Here is a 14,534-nt window from a genome sequence, read left to right as displayed (position 1 = left end):
TTAGGTAACATAAATTGACATTTCCGTTTCATATAGTATCGTTACGTTCGTATGGTTCTCCGTGTGCTATTCGAAATCTGTATACGTGTATTACGTCTACGGATCGATACGATAAGTTTTTCTTGGATCGAGAACACGTGGAATCCAACGACCTGTCTCGTGAATTCTCCCTAAATTACGTGGGCGATAGGAACTCGTTTGTTGGTTCGCTGCAAACTCTCGAGCAAATTCCTCTTGCGCCCGAACAGGATTTTCTGCGAAAAGAAGCTCCAATTTCTCGTTTGAAAATTCTCGCGTCGTTTCACGACCGCATTGAAACTGTTTCTTAAACGTAACGTACGTTACGGTATCTTATCCCGAAGAAATCATTTTCCTGGTCTCAGTGGCGTTTGTTTCGATCGAAATGAGGACGAATCGCGGATCACATCGATGCTAGTGTACAATTATCGATGTTTCTTCGACCGAAGATCGACAATTTGAAACAGAGTTACAACCGAGTGAACAGGTAACGTAGACCCGATATCTTTTACAATAAATGCACCATTCGTTAAACCAATCCCCATCTTTTCCACCGTATCGTTTTCCGATTCGCTCGAAGAATTTTCTACCGTAATCTGTTTCTTCGTCCGAAATATATTCCGTTCGATCGAAGAAACTGTTCCAATTTCAACGTTTGGATGCAATAAACGTAAACTGGTGCAAGTATCGGATAAATGTTACGATAACACTAAGGATACGACGTTTCTTAGGAAATTACAACCGCAAGAATTTAAAATTTACCTATCGGTAAATGGTTACAGTTTAGACAAATTGGAGGCGAAATTGCATCATACGTTGGCATCGAAACGAAACAGTCATCGAGCTGCAGTTATTACTCACGCCACAGTGTGAGTGTTCTGTTTCCATGCTGTTGTCGAACAATACGCGAGTTCCAACCCCGTGCTAGTCGTTGCCTCGGTTCACTTACGTATACGCGAATAAAGACTACGGTTCCGTAGAAGATCCGGTGAAAGATTACGGGATACGTTCCCAACACGAAAATCTAAAGAAATTGTTGAATAATTTGGCAAAGAAACGAGCAAGAGGTCGATGGATAATCCTGGAAAGTTTTCGAAACGTTACACCATTTTCACGGATCGACTGTTTGTCCTTTACCGTAAACGAAACTGTAAACAAACAGATTTTCCGACGAATACGAAAGAATTTGGTAACGAAAGGGTTAAGGGAAACGTCGAGGGCTACGGTCGATCGTTGAACATTTTCCAAACGTTACGTCTACTTTCGAAGATCGATCACCGATCTGTCGCACGCTATCGAAAAAAATACGTTCCCCGGTTTGGAATCGAAACGTCACGTTCTTTTCACGAATGGTCGTTTACAGGGTCATCGATACCGCAAGAACGAGGTGCATCCGAGGAAACGTTCCGTCGTTTTCTCTGGGATAAATTGATGAAAAGGTAGGGCGAATGATGACAAATCCGGAACGCTTGGACGCAACCGAGTCCGCGTGGAAACTCGATCGGTCGGCGAATCGGTCGGCGGGGTCCATCGGTCGTCGCGTATGTATCTCGACACCGAAAGAGGGTACGCGAAAAGGACAGCCCCTCCCTCTCGAGTAGCCCGAGCGAGGCTCGCGGACTTTCCCGATTTTGAAACGAGCGACAGTAGCGTAGCGATCGGTGGCGAGGCAACCTTCTCCCGTGCGCGCGGATACGGTCGTGCAACAATCACAATCGCCCAGTGCCCGAGCGGTCCCCAGACCCCGGGTCCCGTTCCCCTACCTTCCACATTTGCCACCGACGTCGACGAGTATCGTCGCCCGCAGTTATACCGAGTCCGCTCGCGCATTCGCATTAATTTCCAATCCCGCGGTGCGCTCTCTGCCGCTGCTCGTTCGCCGCCGCCGCCGTCGCCCCTCCCCTCCCGCTCCCCTCACGTCACTGCAACGCGCGCGCGAAATCCCCCGTCGCTTGGTTTCATTTTTTTCTTTTTTTTTCCCCACTTTCTTTCTTCCCTCGTTCGGACCGACGAGTGTCCGGAGCCGATCGTACGCGACGGAGAAAAAGAAAACGGTGTTCACGACGCGAAGGGTGTCTCGAGGGTAACGGTAAAGAAATGCCCGTGAGTTCGAGTCCGCGCAGCTTGAAAACCTCCTGGTCCGGAGCGACGGAGAGATAAAAGATAGAGAGAGAGGGAGGTAAAGAGCGTATCGCGGTTTTCCTTTTCTTTTCATTTCTGCGCAACGATCGGTGACAGCTGCTCTCCTCGTCCACGAAGGGACTAGGAGGGAAGAAGTGAGAAAACGAGGATAAACTGTTGGTGCACGGCGGCAGACTCGGTACGAGGATATCTCGCAGGATAACACTTTCACGCGTAAGGACGCCCCGGTATTGTGGACGATAGAGTTCGTTCGTCTCGGGAACGACAGCGAAAGTGCACGTCTCGTCTCGTCTCGTCCCGTCCCGTCCCGTCCCGTCCCGTCCCGTTCCGTTCCGTTCCGTCCCGTCCTCCCCCCACCCCGCTACCTTGGTTCCTCCCGTTCCCCTTACCCCGTACGTGTACGGTGTATCGAGGTGCACTTGTGCCAGATATTCCGTTCTCGCGGGAGAACGGGTGGAAAACCGGAGAAAAGGACGCGTTTGTGTTTTGTAATTGTACACCTGCCCGTACTCGCCGAGCGTGGCGAATGTTTTGGCTCGCGACAGCTGGCGGCGATCGTTTTACCGTGGGTCGTCGATCGCGAGCGTTCGTTCGTTCGTCGGTGAGACAGACGTTCTACCCGGGCCACGGACGGTGGTCCCGTGTACACGGTGAACGCGATTCCCTCGATTCGAGCCAGGACGCGGTCGTTGGTGTGTCCACGGTGCCAGGAAGCGGGCGTTTCGCAGCCGTTGCCAAACGTCCGATGTTGCGCGCGTCTGTCGCTCGCGCTTCGAACTCGAGCGGCGCGAACTCGACGTGTGTCTGGTTCGCGCGCGATTCTCGCGTGTTCGGTCCTACCTTCGAACTAGTTGCGGACGAGTTACGTTCGAGCAAGGTAAATCCTCCAATTGCGCGCTCTTTCGTCGACGATCTTTACTCGACGGACAGTCGCGGGTATTGTTCCTTTAATACCGATACGAGTAGACAGTGGAACGAGTATCTTTTACTTTTCTTTCGTACGAACGTTTTACGTTCAAATTCGCAAGAAACCGATCGGCAATTTCGTTCGAGCTAGGTAAACGTTCCCGATTATCGATACACGTTTTTCCAAGTGATTTTCGGTCGATGGATAGTTGTGGTTATCGTTCTTTTAACAGTAACGGGAGAAAATAGTGGAAGTATCGTTCGTATAAATAGCAGTGTTTTACGTTCGAGTTTTCAAGGAACGGGTCGACGATGTTAATGTTCCGTTCGAGTTAGGTAAATGCACCGATTATCGACGCGTGTTCTTCGGGTTATCGTTGGTCGATGGAACATTGTGCACGTTATTCTTTATCTACTGCCACGGGGAGATACCTCTTTCCGTTTCGTTGGTACGACTAGTGGTGCGTTTTGCGTTTAAATTCTCGAGGAACGAGTCAAAAATATCCAAGTGTTCGATCACAGGTGTTCCGGTCAGTGTCGTATCGATGTACGAATGTTCAACGGTGCAATGAAATATATATTTGAATATTAACAGTTGTGTCGATATTCGTTTGTAAATTTGAAACGACATCGGTTATGATTTTTGAACAATTCGATCACAGAGCTCGTCGTGTCGATTTTGGGTTCAAATATTTCGCTTTTTTCGCGCGCGTTACCGTTATTCGTTTGCGTTTTTATTGCGTCGTCGCGTCTAAAATAACGTACAGCGTTGCCGATGTCGATCAATTTTAACCAAGTGGTTATCTAAAAACAAAGAACGCGATTCTTTTACAAAATTATTAACATTCGTGGCAGTCCAAGAGCAAGCCGATTCTTCTGGAAGTTTCTCGCTCGAAATAATAATAAAGAAAAATGTATCACAGAAGGAATAAGGCTGCAAACGATTTAAACGATGTACGAAAAATTATGGAATTGGAAAACACGAAATTAACACGTTGGAACATAGGTGAAAATAATGTATTTCCGGTAGAAATGTTAATGGAATACGGAAAAGAAATATAACGCGATCTTTAAATTTGTAACAGAAGAATAACGTACTCGTTCCTTAATATTTTCCACTCGAAAGAAATACATATTTTTGACACGTGGTTAACCCGATTCTAAATAATAAAACGGAACAGAAGGAGAACCGTAATACGACAACGACTCGAGAGAAATTGAATTAAAACTTGTCCCAATTATACATAATATACTTTAATTTCTCTTAGGTGATTATTGTATCATAGTTGCTCTCCTTCTCTTCTATAATTTCACGTTTTATCGTATAGAATTAGGTTAACCACGTGTTTATATGTCTTTTTAGGTAAGAGGAACGGAGAAACGAATATACTTATACTTTTACTAGATACTTAGAGATCGCTACTAATCCTTCTACCAATATTTATACTGTAAATACTTCTTTCTTATTTTCGTTACTACTAACCAAGTAAGTTGTTATTTTATTCGATTAATGCGCAATAGGTATACCCCGAATCGTGTCAATTTTGTGCTTTTCATTTTCATAACTTTTTATGTACCGCTTAAAGTGTTTTTAGTTTTCTTATTACATATTTACACTCGTAGTACCTGGTACGTTAGATCGAGGTTTTCGTTGTTAATTTTATTGCACGATGTGGTCCATCTGAAACCGAAACTTTTTTCGACCATCATTCCAATATTAACAAAACCGAACAGTATTTATCGCAATTCAATTAAGTCTAATTAATTTCGTATTAAAATCGAACAATTTTTAAACTTATCCAATCATTTTGATTTTATCCCAAAGAATCTCCGATTGGAATGAATTTAGTATTTTCTTAATTAAAAAGACACTCGTTGAAAATGTCCTCGTTTGAGAAGGTATCGATAACTGTAGCTGTTTCGAAGCAAAATGATTTTATTCGTTCATTCGAATAAACATTCCATAGGAAACTAATTTAATATTTTTATTCGTTCCGTGTCTTTGTTACGCAAGTTCAGTGATATAAACGCGTGGATATAAATCAAATGGAACGACCGGTATACAAGTGCGAACGAGTATCTTTTCGCTCAGCTGAAGTGCTGCTATTAAAACTCAATCTTGATTATCAAAGGTTAAGCAACTATCTTGGGTAGCTCTTTCGCTAGACGAAACCAATCAACTTAGTTTTTCCCTATCTTCGATCCTTAATTGCATATTATCGACAAATTTTACGTTCTGAGCAAATGCAACGCGATTGCGAGGAACTTCTTTTATAAACACTTGCATCGACTTTCTAAAGAGCATCGTGCAGTCCGCGATCGAATTTAGTTTCTACCCAATCTTTCAAATCTACTTTTACGTTCTCTTCGGAGAACTGTGATTTGTTAAAAAATCTTCAAAACAATGCTCGTCAGGGTGCTCCAAAAATTACTCTTCTAGTCCAATCTTACAAATGTCCTTGACCGTTCGAAGCAAAAATAAAGAGAATTTTATTTCAAATTACCGAGAAACGATAGCTTCGGTAGACGAGGGTTACCGTCTACAGTGACCAACAAGGTTACTCGTTCTACATTCGGTGGATCGTCCTGTACATCGTCTTGGTTGCAAAAAATTCTAGGTACAAACATTAACAGGCGCTAGAAATCACTGAACGGAACGTAAAAAGACTCGGTAAACATATGTCCGGGAGCTAATAGTTTCATAGATACTCAGCCCCTTAATTTGTGAGTCAATAGTTCTCGGTAGAGCCGCGTGGACTCTAGAACGCAGAAAACGTTTTTCACAGCAAGTGGTCAAAATGATGGCCGGGTGAACGTAGTCTTCCACACAGGTTTTCTCAATGAAATCAGGTTTCTTTCACTTTCTGGCAAGCATCTTCAGCGCGCTGCCCGAGTCGATCAACGTTGCCGATGAGGATCGAATGCATAAAACATTTGAAAGTAACCAAGTGCGAAAGGATCGAGTCTGGTAATATTTGAACGATATGTCCATCTCGGGATCGTTTGTTCTATGTTTGAACACGGTTCACCTATAAATTCGAACACAGCACGATTGGCTCGGAGTTATTCATTTTTCCATTCACTCGGACACTTCTTGTTTCTTCAAGGTGGCTCGTCGACCCTTCAAATACTTACGCGTAGTTTATTCACCCGTGCTCTTGTGTCTCGCGATGTAATCTCGATTTACACTGTTTTCGGTAATTCGATATTACAGAAAGGAAAGACCAGTTAGTCTAGAGCCACGCTCGTAGGTATTGATGTTTACCAAATGTACGCGTCTCCGGTTGAACCTAAACAACCCGGATAAACAGTCGCGAGTCAAACATACGATCGTGATACGGTGAACCTTAAAGTCACCGAGGAATTTGTAATCAAATATCCTCGAAGAATGTTTGCCACGGTATCAAAACTTCCGTTGTTTTTCGCGAAATTGACGTTCGCTTCGATTCGACGTATTTTGTTCGAAGAGTGCGTCGATTTTGTATTTATTTTATTAATTGTATTTATTAAATCGCGACAAATTATTAATCGTTTCAACAATTATATTTGTTAATCGGGTGTACAAGGTGGTTCGGAGAGAGATAGAAAAAATTGAAGAGAAGTGCGAACAATGTACGCAAAGTTGAAGAGAAGATGTCCAGTCGACGATTTTTCGTTCTACGAGAAAGATTGATCCTCAGTTACGCGAAACACTTTTATTATCCTTTGTGTATCAACTTTTGTAATTGTCCTTGTATTTATCGTTATTCTACCACTAGTTGCGCGTGGTTATTCGAGTGACTTCCGGTCGGGAGCGTCTAAGCGTTTCGATTGGGATTGCGTTGGCATTTCTGATGTATCTCGCAATGTAATTATCGTCCATAGTTATTCGAATGGTTTACACGTCGAGAAAAGCAACAAATTTTAACACGAGATACGTATTCGTTAATGTTTGGTGCTCGGTGTTGAACGGTTTATTTTCTAAATTACAAATAATAATGTTCTCGTTAATTCGAAGATACTTGGGGAAGAGCACGGGGTTGGGGGTGGGAGGAGGATAAAAATAATATTGAAAATAGAAATTCTTCTCGAGTTCGAATATTTTAATAAATGGAACAGCGAATCCTTGAGAGAACCTCCTATTTACGCGATTCGTCTCATTAGTTGTAATTGAAGGAAAAAAAATACCACGCGAAAGATACATATTATTCTTTCTCTGTCATCGAGAATCGCAAACACAATACGATTCCGAAGGAGACTAGTTTCAATATTTATAACAGCGTTATCAGCCATCGCAATGTGAGCTGACAGACACGTAGTCGTTCGTTGTAATGAAATAACTCGCGACTGTAATAACTAATAGGTAAGTGTCTTGACATTCGTGTAATACTATTTAACGAGCGTGCTCCAATTCATTATTTTCGAACAATCGAATTACACTTTGCCTCGTTTCGTGCCTTTTTGTTAAAATTTCAAGAGTTCAAGTTTTCAATGTTTATCTTTCGATCGATTCAAAAATCTTGATAAAATTTAACACGTTTGTTTCGCTAAAAAAGTAATATTATTTGCAATTTTATTTAAGAATTAAACCACCGAACAGGAACAGCGATAGGTCTTGTCGGTTAATCGTTTAAAAATAAATAGATCGTAACGGTCTGTGAACGAAACGAGCTTTTACTTTATTTAAAAAAAAAAGTTTGTCAAGTGGCTTCTTTCTTTTCAAATACATTTAACGAAATTTCGAGGATTCAAATGTTCGTTCCGAATCGAGCTTCGGGTATCTATGTTAAGATACTTAACGTTGTAAATGCATAGTAATCGATGACCTTACTTACACAACGTTTAACGCATAAATGGAAATAATTCTTTTGCCTCGTTACAGTAGAAAATCTCGAATTATTCCGACAGAATTGATTTGCGAACGTGCAATCGTTCGCACGAGTTTGCTTACACTCAATATAATCTGCCGAGTCGATAAAATTCAATGAAATATTGCACAACGACAGAAACAACTTTCGTAGTTTTTAATTGTACCTTATTATCGTACTCGTGATATCGTAATTCGTATATTTTGATGTTTCCTCGTAAACGAGCGTAATAATTATACTTCTTACCAAAAGATACAATATATTCTACAATTTGGACGAGAGAAAAAATATATTCCTTCTATCGTTAAACATCCAAGATAAATGTATCAACGTGGAAAGAAACGTTTCTTCACCGTTTCCTGGATAAAAAAATGTTCTCTCCCCTCCTCTATGGTCACCACCACGAGGGTTCGCTTCCCCAATTTTAAAAAACGACGTAAAACATCGACTGGACACTTTCTCCGCGTTTCTCCGAGTATCGTAAATTCTTCGAGCTCTTCTTCGTATACTTCTTCTTAGTTCCTCGCGTGAGAAGTTTCGTTCCGTAGAAATTCGGGAAACCTTGACCTTCGAGCCGCGAAACGCTATTTTCTCCGGTTTTCGGTGTAAACGTCGTACGACATTTATTTTTGGTCACCGAGCTCGAGTTTGCGTAACCGGGACGACGAGTTTTTTCGTGCAAAAGTTTCGCGCACCGTTCCCGAACGAAACGAATAGCTAGCGATGGGACCCGGTTACTTGGTTTCGACTCGTTCACGTGAAATCATGCATTCCCTGATACTTGTCTAGTTCACGTCGCGACCGCGAGGAGAGGAAACGAGCGTCGAGACCGCCTCGACGCGAATCGCCCCAGTGTTTTGGATGTGAAGTGATCACGGAATTGGTGCCCACGGGAACCACGCCGGGTGGTAAGATCATTTAACCGGAAACGGATCCGCTGAACGGAGGGAAGATCGCACCGACGCAACGCGACGCGACGCGACGCGTCGAGCCGGTTTCACCCTTGGTCGAAGCGATAAAGCGTCCCTGATCCTTCCTGGTCGACATTCGCGCGTCAGTGCAACAACCCCCGATCCTTTTGTCATCGTGATGATACCGAGGATCGCGATACTCGCAACGATGGAAACATGAAGACTCTGGAAGATCGTGCGCTCGATCGACGCAGCTCCACTCCTCTCGACCATAAATCACGTGAGTTTTAACAAACAACAATTTCGTGCCAATTCTGACCACTTTATCACTGGCCATTTTATTACCATTTTGTGACCAGCAAATGGCTACAGATGTGACCGATACGTGACCACTTTATTACTGGCCATTTTATTACCATTTTGTGACCAACAAATGGCCACAAACGTGATCGACACGTGACCATTTTGTAGTCAGCACGTGACCACTTTGTGGCCAGTACGCGATCATTTTCTGCTCGATGTGAAATCATTTTTCTTTAACCACTGTGCTACCACTTTTTCGGTCATTGCGTGGCCGTTTTTGCGATCACGTTTGTTGTCATTTTACGAGCAAAGTGTGACCATTTTTACACGGTTTCTCCATCTATGTTAGGTTAGAATGTTTGTAACGCGAAGTAAGGAAATATTACACTCGAAACGAATACCGAAAATTCTTTTCAATGAAAACGGTGTTCTGCTTCGAGGAGTGACGTTCGTATAAGAGACAACGTTGCATAGCGATCCAATGGTTGTTCGAATACGTTCCATCCACAGTGATTTTCGCTCGAATTGGATGAAACAAAGGTAACGGATTAAACGATGAAAAACCCCGGAGCGGTAACCGGGGAAAGTTTTACGAAATCGGCTTGGCAGTCGACACGTTGAAGGAGAGAGGTTTACGAGTGTTGCGAAGCGAAAAGTAACGACTCAAGTTAGGTCTAGGTTAAGTCTGGGCCGAAGACAATAAGCGAGGCGATGCGAGAAAATGTTCTCTCGTTTGTTAACAATTACGAGGAAAGGAACAACGATAATATTCTTCGTAACTGTCTATTATTCGTGTTGTATTTTCTAATGCTTGTAATTTCGAGACAAATGGTTGAGAATACTAAATAAGTATTCCTTCTTTAACGTGCTTCGAGTTTATTCAAATAGACGAGATCGTTGGTACTTGTAATTGATTATATACAAGTGTCGCTTAGAACGAAACCTTGATTTTCTTCAAAGTGATTCTTAACGTTTCATATTTACGTTGATCTCTGTTACGTTGGTTTTAATTGCACCAACGCGATCAAATCTTCTCTTTTGGCTTAATTTTGAATCAGAGATTCCTAAATTGAAATCAAAGATGGGAAAAATTCTTATTCGGGCAACGGGTAACGGATAAAAGTAACTTTTGAAGCGTCCGAATTATTCGATCGTATTATATTTTACATTGAACGAATGAAAACTGTCCGAGATACAAACGTAGCAGATAAATAACTGTGCAGAATTTTTATTCGTCGCTCATTATTCGAATAAGAGTCTGACCGAAAGGGCGTCGAGTTAACCAACTCGTTCCAAGACCATCGCTTGGAATTACACTCTGACAGTTTCGAACGCGAGATTCTGGTTCATGAAAGTCACCAGAAGGCTAAAGTAAAGTGCACACTTTATTAATGATATCTTAATAACGCGTTCTGCGCACACTCCTTTAATTTATTATTCACCGCGAAGATAAAAATCTTTTCGCGAACGCGAGAAAATCTCAAACACCTCGATTCGATGTCCACGTGGAAAGTCTTGAACAATTGTTCGGCGGAGGAGCTTCGTTTAAACTATATACGATATCGTATTCGATGAATCGTTACAACGATGAAATGTAATTTTACGAATCATCGTGGACATCGAACCTTTTTTCTTTTTATCAATTTTCGATGTTACTCGATCAACGTTTTTCCTCGTTCTTGAACGGTCGATCGTTTCACCAGTTTTCGTTCGATCGAGTGTTGAATATATTAATGGAATGCCATTAGAAAGGTAGTAATCTTGCTCGGTGCTAAAAATAGCGAAACGATACACAAAGAACGCTGCCTCGCACAATGATTCGTAAACAAGAATCGATTTACTCGAACTCTCTTCGATTTTGCAGCAACGAATCGGTTTCATGGAAGAGATTGTGCACGAAACCGTGTCGACCTCGGTGCGCGATCGCAGAAAAGAGAACGAGACCCGGTGGAAAAAAAAGAAGAAGAATTTTTTCGAATTATTAGTCTCCGCGTGAATATGGAAACTTGAACGATCGGTGATCGAATGTCCTTAATCGTAGGAAACGAGTGTCTCTCTCGTGCTTAATTACACCGTGTATCACCCTAATGGTTTTGCATCGATCGTTTCCCCATTTTCGTCGTTTCGTTGTTTACCAATTAGCGACTCTTATTTCATTTTTCCCGCGCGCGTTACGAACAACCGTTACTAAGCGATCGTTCACGCAAACGCTTCCAATTGATTAGCGACAGAGGCAAAGATCCTGCATCGAAGAAACAACTTCCGCAACGCTCGACGAACGAGTAATCAGAGGGGACGAGAAGAAATAATAACTCGATATTACGTAAACGTTCGTTCGAATGATCATCGAACGACCATTCTCTCGTGAATTTCCTCGTGGTCTTTCTAAATTTACTCACGAGTGGACTGTCGTTGATTTCTCTTCCATTGTGACAACGGCAGGGAAACGATACCCTATTGGACGGTTTTGAGTCGTTTTAAATTATTGTACGCATATTTTTTATCGACGTCACGGTAGAATTTTTCAAACTGCGATCAAACAATTTGAAAAACTGTACGATCGGAGTAGAATCGCCACCGTTGTCAATTTTATTACCATCTCTCTGATACCACGTATTGCCTTCGTTACGATTAAATCTATCGCTACTTACAAATGCGCACTTTTCTACCATTGTTACTTCTCTATATAAACTTGTTTACTTCTCTAAAATTCCCACTATTATTCGTTAGTTTTCCAACCGGTGCTACCACTTCGATGGTACTTATTAGCTCCGCTACTGTTACCATTACGCGGCAGTATTCTTACGCTGGTTTTCGTTACGCAGACTGTGAAATCACCGTAAACGTGGCAAGGAAATTTTAGGTAACCAGTTTTATGCCACAGTTCCTCTCTTGGAATCAGTTTCTACGATCGCGTTTTTCTTCTTCTTCTTCTTCTTCTAGATTTTCCTTCCTTTGTTAATTGCACGCCTCATTTCCGACCGACCGGAGCCACCTGTACACGGTAGCAACGCGCGCGCGCGCGATGTTTTCAACAGGAATTGAAAGTGTTTACCAAACAATCGTTCCGTCGGAATACGTTCGACTTTTTGTTTCGAAAATGTGAGTTACGCGCGCGTACCTACCGGCCCGTACTCGCGAGCACCGACTCGAAAGCGCGATTAAATCTAATTTTTCCCTCAAATAAAGGCTGCTCTTTCGTAAGCGGGAAACGAATATTCTAGGAAACGAGACACGCAACCGTCTGTCCGCGTAGCCGTGGTGTCTGTTAGAATCGGGCATCGTTTTGTACGGGTACTTGCCTATCGATGCTTTCGACGAATAAAAACCAACGATTAATTATCCACCGCGTATAAATCAATTTCTTACGATCGCTGCGAGGCCACGATTTACATTTATTTTAGGTAATACGAGTAATTACGCGCGCTGCATAAAAGATCCGACGCGATTTTGAAAGCTGCTCGCGTTCATATTCGTACGAGTGGAATCGAGTTTCGGTTTGCAAGTTTGAGGTTGAATTCTGTTACTTAAATTCAATTTACACATCTCCTATAGCGGTTTCAACCGTTTGGATATTTTCACTGTCGATGTTACCCGGTGGTAGATCCGTCGATTCGAAACTTGCGCGTTTCGAAGTAACCGTGGACAATTTACAGGTATTCGAGTCTGAGAAGAAGCAAAAGGGTCGAACGAGTATGGGTTCTTGACGATATTCGAGATACAGGGTATAGCGATCACGATACGAGCGAGAAGGAATCGTAAACGTTGAATAAAATTGTTTCGCGCGATGCTTTGTTTTCGAGAAAATCGACTTTCGTTAATCTCTAGGTACGCGTGCACTTAACTACGTCCTAGTCGAAGGTATCCACGATAGAGACCATTGTTTACTTTTACTTTTGTATACAATTGAATCGACACGACTTAATTGTACGCTCGTGATACGATGTCACGACTTGTCTTGCTTTCGATTTCGAGTAACGCTTCTTGTACCGTTAACGTTTGCTCGATGGTCGATAATTCAACGATTCGACGACTCGATTCGTTAACGGGTAAAAGATTTTGTAGAAATGGAGAAGAATAAAACGGTGAGACGTAAGACGCGACGAACGATATTGGACAATGTCTATTTATCATTGTATTATTAAGAATTACGCCATGGGCGACAGAGACTCAATATTACGTACCTCGTGCTATTTATAAACGATACGTAGTCTATATTAAGATCAATTTAATCTTGATACATTGATCGTTAATTAAGTACGCGCGCACCTTAAGAGTATTAAAAGTCGATGCTATTTCACTTAAGAATTAACGCTATTTATAAACGATGCGTGGTCTATATCGAGACGAGTTCAATCTCGATACATTGATCGTTAATTAAGCACCTCTTATGAGAAAATTTCATTTCATATTTTTCACTTCTTCTTTCGCGTAGAATTATTCTCCCGTTGATCGAACGAGTACTTGGTAATTTCGTGTAGGTATCGGCTGATTTAAGTTTAAGCGTGTTTAGACATTTGCAAGAAAGATCGGGTAAGAAATGTTAAGTTAAATCGCAACGGATCGATCGCACAGCCATTGCCTGTTTTAAATTTTCATGATTTTTTTGTTATCGTCGCAAAGTCGCTCGAAATCGAGACCGAACCGAAGGAAAATACCCAAGAAACGCGTCCAACATTTTCAAATGACTCCTCAGCGTGTACTTAACAATGGGGTTCCATAGGCGTAGGTGTCTCTTTCTCATCGCTGTGCGTAAAAATCATTCAAAAGTTGAATAACGGTTTGTAAACTCCGCGTGTATTTAGCAATGGGGTTCCATGAGCGTAGGTGTCTCTTTGTCATCGTGACGCGTGGAAAACATTCGAAACTCGAATAACGGTTCGTAAACGAAGAATTCCTGCTGTAAACTGTGCGACGATACTTCGATGATAATTGTTGCGATGAAACTTGTACGAAGATATTTCGAACGATTCGTTACGATTGGTCGGGAAGCTCGAATCGGTTACATTTTGGAAACGAGAACCTCGTAGATCAATGTTCCTTGAAACTTCTTTTAAAATTCCATGCATAGAACTAGCTTGCAAATTTTGTTTCAATATTTCGGGAACACTTCGTACGCGAAGAAAGAGAAAACGTGGTTTCTAAAATTGCTCGTTTTTTCGAGTACCTACAATTCGAAACAACTTGTTCGTTAAAACTTTTTTTCACATTCGATGGTTAGAGCAAGCCTGTCAATTTTCTAGCAGTGTTTCGGGAACACTTCGTATGTAAAGAAAGAGAAAACGTGGTTTCTAAAATTGCTCGTTTTTTCGAGTACCTACGATTCGAAACAGCTCGACCGATGTTTGTTAAAACTTCTTTTCGCATTCGGTGGTTAGAGCAAGCCTGTCAATTTTCTAGCAGCGTT

At 42.1% G+C, this 14,534-nt stretch overlaps 1 protein-coding gene across 5 annotated transcripts in view; it reads left to right on the top strand.

Moving 5' to 3' along the window:
• Nucleotides 1-1,849: 1,849 nt before the first annotated feature.
• Sona (sol narae metalloprotease) overlaps nt 1,850-14,534 on the top strand; it is a 91,160-nt gene continuing 78,475 nt past the window's right edge. For 2 of the 5 annotated variants that reach the window (XM_076325139.1, XM_076325135.1), the window contains exons 1-2: nt 1,850-2,373; nt 8,703-9,104. The gene's annotated coding sequence lies outside the window, so the exon portion shown is untranslated. Of the gene's footprint in view, nt 2,374-2,949; nt 3,038-3,153; nt 3,218-8,702; nt 9,105-14,534 lie in introns of those variants that run through there. The other 3 variants (XM_076325136.1, XM_076325137.1, XM_076325138.1) reach the window with 3 other exon arrangements.

Source organism: Ptiloglossa arizonensis, chromosome 13 (genome assembly GCF_051014685.1).
Source record: "Ptiloglossa arizonensis isolate GNS036 chromosome 13, iyPtiAriz1_principal, whole genome shotgun sequence".
Taxonomy (NCBI): Eukaryota; Metazoa; Arthropoda; class Insecta; order Hymenoptera; family Colletidae; genus Ptiloglossa; species Ptiloglossa arizonensis.
The sequence above is the reverse complement of the archived record's forward strand: the minus strand, read 5'-3'. Positions and strand labels throughout refer to the sequence as shown.